Raw genomic sequence first — 7500 nt, 5'->3', positions numbered from 1 at the left:
AACCAGGGTTGTACCTTAGCAAGTGATAATAATAATATTAATAGTATCTCACTTTGGTACGTTTGTTCTAATGAATCCAGTGAGAGGAATTACCCTGGACAATATGCTCTACGGTACTGTTTAATCTCGAATCCTAACTTCTAACCCTTTTTTTCTCTACTACGAAAAATGTAAACACATCACAAGAGGATGTCATGCCCTCTCTTTAGAGGATTAATTTTGCACTTTACCTTATGAAACGACGGATAACCTCCCCGTCAGTTGATGACTGACGATTATGTCAGTTATTTTCGAAGACTGGAAAAGAAAACCTGATGAACTCTTCTCACAGCAGACCAATGAGATATAGTTCAATACAAGGACGTCACCCTATATGATGAATTAAAGGCCAGCCTTCAGTCTTCAGAAAATCAGTAAGAAATACCAGACGCTCGACTACGCAGGAGTGCTGATTGTCCTAACGTCCCATTATTCCTAAAAAATTCTCTTGATCGACGAGGTGAAATACCTCTGTGCGATTAACTCTAAACTGCTGTGCCGTATTTTTTCAAAGTATCTTTCGAAAGTTCACGAAAAAAGATTGTCCCTTGTGTACCCTCATACCCCGCAATGCTGACACCCATCATTTAAATATCATTTATTGTAAATAGAAACCTGGATAACTTTCACCTGGCAGAATCCCTTTGGCACTCCTAACAATCCCTTCTTCACAGTTCAAAATGAAACTACAAACCACTGTACCTTCCCGACATAAGAAAATAACCCTAAAGTCATGCAACAGTATTGAGATAGATAAATTTGGTATCATCCATATTTCAGTACTTAGTTTTGATGAACTCAGTCAATATTATTAATCTCCCCTACATAAGAAAGAGCAATTGTCTGACTAAGTATACATATATACATATATTTCTCACCTGTTATACCCCGGTGAGAGGGGAGTACCCAGAGAGGTAGGCTTCACTCAGAATCCACATTCTCCACAAATTGTCGAACCAGAGGGTTGGGGGTCAAGTGGGTAAAACTCCTACATGGGGAAGACCCATGCAACATCAATAAACAAAAGACTATAGCGCAACTCGTGACCTCGCTGCTAGTAAGGAAGTGGCAGACGTTCCACAACGACACCTTTTCCCATTACCGCTAACCGCTTTGTTTATTTACAAAATAAAATTTTGTATTTTTGGTCGTCAAAGGTAATTTTTCGGTCAACTAATATAGTGTGCCATGGCAGTGAATATGGCAGGATCATGTTAATATAGATTTCATTTGTGAAAGTTGTCATATGCATGCAATATGAGTGTAAATAAGAATAAGCCAATCACAATTGACGCTATGAGGTGGTTTTGAAAAAAGAAAAAAAAAAGTTTGATTTGGGAACACCTTTACGGATACAAGCAGTGCATATAAATTTTCCAAGTATTGGTATTTTTTATAATAATTGAGAAAGCAAAGAAAGAAGATATTGTTTGTAGGCCTAAACATTTCAATGAAAAATAGCCCAACAACTGAAATAGAGCCATGAAAAGCACAGCAGGGTTTTCTTTAGGCTAAAGTTATTAGTGATTTCACTTGCATTTTTCGTGAACCAATTTCATGGACAATGTATATAGTGAATATATGTATTAAACAAGATGTGTTAATGATAAGAAGTGCCTATGATTAATATTTAGAGTAATATTCAGCTCTTCCCCTTAATAGGGACGGACTGCCCACAGTTTTTTTTTTTTTTCTTCTTATTTTGTTCACAGAAAAATAACATTCACATCACTTTAACTTTGTCAGGAATATACCATTCAAAGGCCATAGCATAAACTTTATTTTCATTATAGTGTGTCCAATAAGACTAAAACCTTATTCTCAAGACAGTTTTCCTCTAGTACTACGGAAAAGGGGGTGGGATGGGAGGAGTTGAGTCTGTGTGTATGCATATCTATCAAAATATTCAGACATAATTTTTGTCAGTTTAAATGTTTAAAGACCCCTCGTGAATGGTAAAGGAAAGGAACAGTGGCATTGCCCTAGCAAGTAGGACATATGCCCTATAGACTGGCTATTTATACATATGATCAGCGCTCAAGATCCCCTCTCCTCCAAAGCTAGGACCAAGGAGGGCCAGGCAATGGCTGGTGATATTCAACAGATAGACCTAGTGGCTCCCCACAATCCCCACTATTATTAGCTCAAAAGGATAGTGAGATTTCTGCGACCAAATGAACTAACAAGTTTGAGTGGGACTCTAACCTCACTCTGGCGTTCACCAGTAAGGGACGTTACCATATCACCGACCTCATTACTTATTTAGGAGTAAATATTACTCTAGTAGACTATAATCTCGTGTTTGAAATCTTAACCATTAGTAATTTTCATGAGATAAGATAATTAAAAAGAATTAAGCTAGTAATATCTGAGTTACGGGCATTTTATCTTTAGGTCTAAGTTATTGTAAAATTTAGTTAATCTTTATTATGCGTAGCATTAAAGGTACTTTAGGATAAATTTTTGAATTTTATGGCTACATTGATAAAATTTATGTGAACCTTGGTGCACAGTTGATTTTTTTGACATGAATACCTTAGATGAAATTATCTCTAATCAGATATTGTCAGCTTGCGCCATAGTAAGATTAATAGAGATGTATTTCGGTAGCTGTTCCATGATATCATAAGCTTTGCATCTGTGATTTATGATTCCTTTTGCTTGTAACGGGATAATAGTTAGAGCGGATTTCTATTGCATAAACTTTTTAGTTTCCGTGAATCAAAGCCTTTTTGAGGTGAATTTTACCCTGTGATTGATTAAATATATAGTTTAACTATGAGCATAACAGCCTAATAGAGTAACTATATAAATCAAGAGTAGCGCCAACCTCGAAATGGGCGCCATTTTGTCACCAGCAGCCAACATGCAAGCCCTTAGTATTGGTAGTTCAACGCGATACTCTCTCTCTCTCTCTCTCTCTCTCTCTCTCTCTCTCTCTCTCTCTCTCTCTCTCTCAATATCTAATAAGACTATATTTAAGTAAGAAATATTTAACATATCTACAAATTATAGCTTGTAAGATATATTATTGTAGGATAATTAATCCAAGTTTTAATGGATCTGCATCTACCCTTCTAGTTGCAGAACCGAAGAGAGAATTAAATATACAGATAAAAGAAACACATCAGGTGGAAAATTATTTTGCGTTTGATAAAATTGTCAAAGGATTTGGCGTGTACTGAATATGAATTCTTGTTTTTCCTCGTGTTTTCTGCATCAGCATACTCCATAATCATACTATTATTTCTGATGTGATCATAGTATAACTTCTAGACTGTGTATTTCTTCCCATTCCATATGCTATTGGGAGGAAAATTAGGACTACTACAATATTTTGAAGACATCGCTGTATCTCTATAGTCTCTTCGTTAATCGTCTTGAATATACTAATAACCCACAAGGGTTCAAGTAAAACATTTTCTAACTGTATTTATTTCCAGTTTTTAGTTTTGACTTCGCAAGAACACTTTGAAAAGGATCAGTTTGAAAATAAACGGGTTAATGAAAAACAACTTAGGTGGAACGCAACTCCTACCATTTTTTCCACTGTAGCCTCCCTATAGTTCAAAGAAGCCTTCCTTATAGACTTAGCGAGAAATATCTCAGGTTGGATCATGCATATAACAAAATTCAACAAAGCAATGGCATCTTGAGTACCAGTAAGTTTTGCAGTTGTTGTGCACAGTGGCAGAATTATGTAGTAGTACTGATACTCTGGTATTCACTATAAATGTATGTTTTATATATATGATATATATATATATATATATATATATATATATATATATATATAGACCATATATAATGAAATTAAGAAAATAGTGAGCTTATATATTATTATTTTATATACTAATCATTATATCTTTACTAATTTATTTACATTAATTAACTTTTAATATTTTCAGCGCAAATCCATATTACTTCAAGAAGTTATCTTTATATGATACTTGTGGTATTATAATAGTGAAGATACTATTTAGTGAATCTAGTAACTAATGAAGAAAATTAATAGTAGATATATGACATAACATTGAAGATAGTTAATATTGCTATTATCATACTATGGTCGCGTGTTAGGGAACTATCCATATAATATTATATATATTACAGCTGGCAAGCTAAACAACCACGCAAGTTCCAAACTCACCTTTTTGCTTTTACATTAAATGTGTTACTCGAGGAAATATTGATACCCAAACTCTGAGACAGTTATATAACTCCCAGAAAGCAATATATAAAACACTGAATATCCAAAGGTCTCTTAAGTACACTCAAAACAATACTGAGTAATTATTCTTAAGAATTATATGAAACCACCCCTTTCTTCGATTCTTTACAAGATAGGAGCGATTATGTAATAAACACTGATGATTGAAATAATACAATCTTTACAAAAATAAATATATTCTATATAAATTACAACACTTTGAAAAGAATTTACATAAAACAAATGATTCACTAGAAATATTAAGTCTGAACAAAAATTACATTAAGACCAAATTTTACGATCTGAAAATTATGTAATCACTTGACTTGAAATATTAAATCTTAATAATCCTTAGGCTAAGACAAAAGAGATAATACTTATGAAAATTATACAATCAATGGTCTCACTTGAAATTGAATATGAATAAAATATCCAAGTATTATACTTAATGAAAACAGATAACCAGATCAAGATACAAATACCTTTCACCCTACTACAGGACCAGTTACATATCTTTACATAATGCCAAGACTCACTCTCACACAATACATTTAAGATCACCTTTGAATTCTTTCATTGCATTTAAACATAACAATTATGTTGGGGTACAGAATCACTTTGGAGAGGACACACTATAGGTACCCAGAGAGAGTGAGGGAGGTAATTTGGCTCTTTCACAGGATGGCTGCTTCTCTACTGCTGTTATGGTGCCTATGTAAGACTTAGCTACTTCCAGGACATTTCAAGTCCGAGATTTAGGAGTATGGGGTGTTGGCCAAGGTCGTCAATTATCAACTAAATAAAAAATGTCAAGAGACGAATCCTGGGTTGCAGTCAACTTTCAGACGCATACGCAAGCAACAGGTAGACCTTTGTCCTCAAAATAATAAAAAAAAAGATGAACCTAACACTAGGGTCCTCGAGAACCTTCCAAAGCACATGGCATATAATAATTGTATATTCTCTCAGAAACATGACACAATACTTCATAAAAATATAAAAGAACATTACATAAGCCCTTGTTCTTATCTTGTATGGTCACATAACACTCTCAAACAGTTTACGTAAAACTTCATAAAAAATAACGCAAATTTTCATATACTGACTTGAATGAACAATACAATGAAGTTAACGACAAAAGGCTTACCTAATTTACATAACAGTCTTATACCTACACGAGAGGAACTCATCTTAAGAGCTGGCTATTCACCTCTGAAATGCACATATGAAAACATGAATAAAATATATGAATAAACTTCTGTACTCTACACTAGACCCGCTTCGTAAGAATATATTTGAGATGAGATGTAGGTATTAATAATAATATTATTAGCTAAGCTGCAACCCTATTTGGAAAGGTCAGATGTTACAAGCCCAAGGGTTCCAATAGGGGAAAATAGCTCAGTAAGGAAAGGAAATAAGGAAATAAATAAACAATATGAGAAAAAAATAGCAATAAAATATTTTAAAATCAGAAACATTAAAAGAGATATGTAATATATAAACTATAAAGACTTATATCAGCCTAATATAGATAAAAACCTTTGCTGCTGCTTTGAACTTCTGAAGTTCTGCCGATTCAAGTACCCAATTAGGAAAATCACTCAACAACTTGGGCATACCTGGAATAGAACCTCTAGAATACTGTTTAGTATTGAGCCTCATGATGAAGAAGGCCAGACTATTAGAATTAACTGCCTGCCTAGTATTACGAACAGGATGGGACTGTGCGAGAAGACCTGAATATAAAGTTTGATCAGAATTATGAAAAGTCTTATGTAACATGCATAACAAACTAATTGAACGACAGTGCCAGAGATTGATATCTAGATAGGTAATAAGAAATTTAATAGACCGTAAGTTCCTGTCCAACAAATTAAGATGAGAATCGGCAGCTGAAGACCAGACAGGAGAACAATACTGGAAACAAGGTTGAATTAAGGAATTAAAACTCTTGTGCTGAATATCTTAAAGGGCTTTCTTAAGAAGCTATTTTTTTGTGCAATTGAAGATGACAGAGACCTATTGTGTTTCTCAAAAATAAATTTGCTCTTGAGAATCAAACCTGAAATTTCAAAAAAAATAATATAGTTAAAGAAACCTTATCAAGGATGAGATCTGAATGTTGAGGGGCCACTGTCCTTGATATACATATGATCATATTTTTTTTATTTTTGTTAGGATTCAACTTCATGCCCCGTAATTTGCATTATGCAATACATTTAGCTAGATCTCTATTAAGGGATTCAGCAATCCCAGATCTACTTTCAGGATATGGAATTGATGCAAAGAGTGCCCCATCATCTGCATATGCAACAAGCTTGTTTTTCAGGCCCAACCACATGCCATGTGTATATAGTTTGAAAAGTTATGGCCCAAGAACACTACCCCGTGCAACGCCCGATATCAAAACTCTCTGCAATCGATTACTAATGAAAGTAAGATAATAGTAGTGAATAGTATTGGTATCACTTATTGAAAATGAGAGAGAGAGAGAGAGAGAGAGAGAGAGAGAGAGAGAGAGAGAACTGCGGGAAAGTATCCCTAATAAAATTGAGAGAGATGCACTGTGCACACAGGATTACATGGAAACCTAAATATTTATATCCCTTCTCAGGTCAATTAGCGCACTCCTATGCACGAGTGCGGCATTTTGTACTATAATATCACTAATTATATGTATTTTTTTATTTTTGTTAGGATTCAACTTCATGCCCCGTAATTTGCATTATGCACTACATTTACCTAGATCTCTATTAAGGGATTCAGCAATCCCAGATCTACTTTCAGGATATGGAATTGATGCAAAGAGTGTCCCATCATCTGCATATGCAACAAGCTTGTTTTTCAGGCCCAACCACATGTCATGTGTATATAGTTTGAAAAGTTATGGCCCAAGAACACTACCCTGTGCAACGCCCGATATCACAACTCTTTGCAATCGATTACTTATGAAAGTAAGATAATAGTAGTGAATAGTATTGGCATTACTTATTGAAAATGAGAGAGAGAGAGAGAGAGAGAGAGAGAGAGAGAGAGAGAGAGAGAGAACTGCGGGAAAGTATCCCTAATAAAATTGAGAGAGATGCACTGCGCACACAGGATTACTTGGAAACCTAAATATTTATATCCCTTCTCAGGTCAATTAGCGCACTCCTATGCACGACTGCGGCATTTTGTACTATAATATCACGAATTATATGTAAATCAGTAAGAAAAGGCAAAGACATAACAACCTGTCTTAACGGCTA

The sequence above is a fragment of the Palaemon carinicauda genome, chromosome 7 (assembly GCF_036898095.1).
Source record: "Palaemon carinicauda isolate YSFRI2023 chromosome 7, ASM3689809v2, whole genome shotgun sequence".
Taxonomy (NCBI): domain Eukaryota; kingdom Metazoa; phylum Arthropoda; class Malacostraca; order Decapoda; family Palaemonidae; genus Palaemon; species Palaemon carinicauda.
This window is presented reverse-complemented; position numbering follows the sequence as displayed.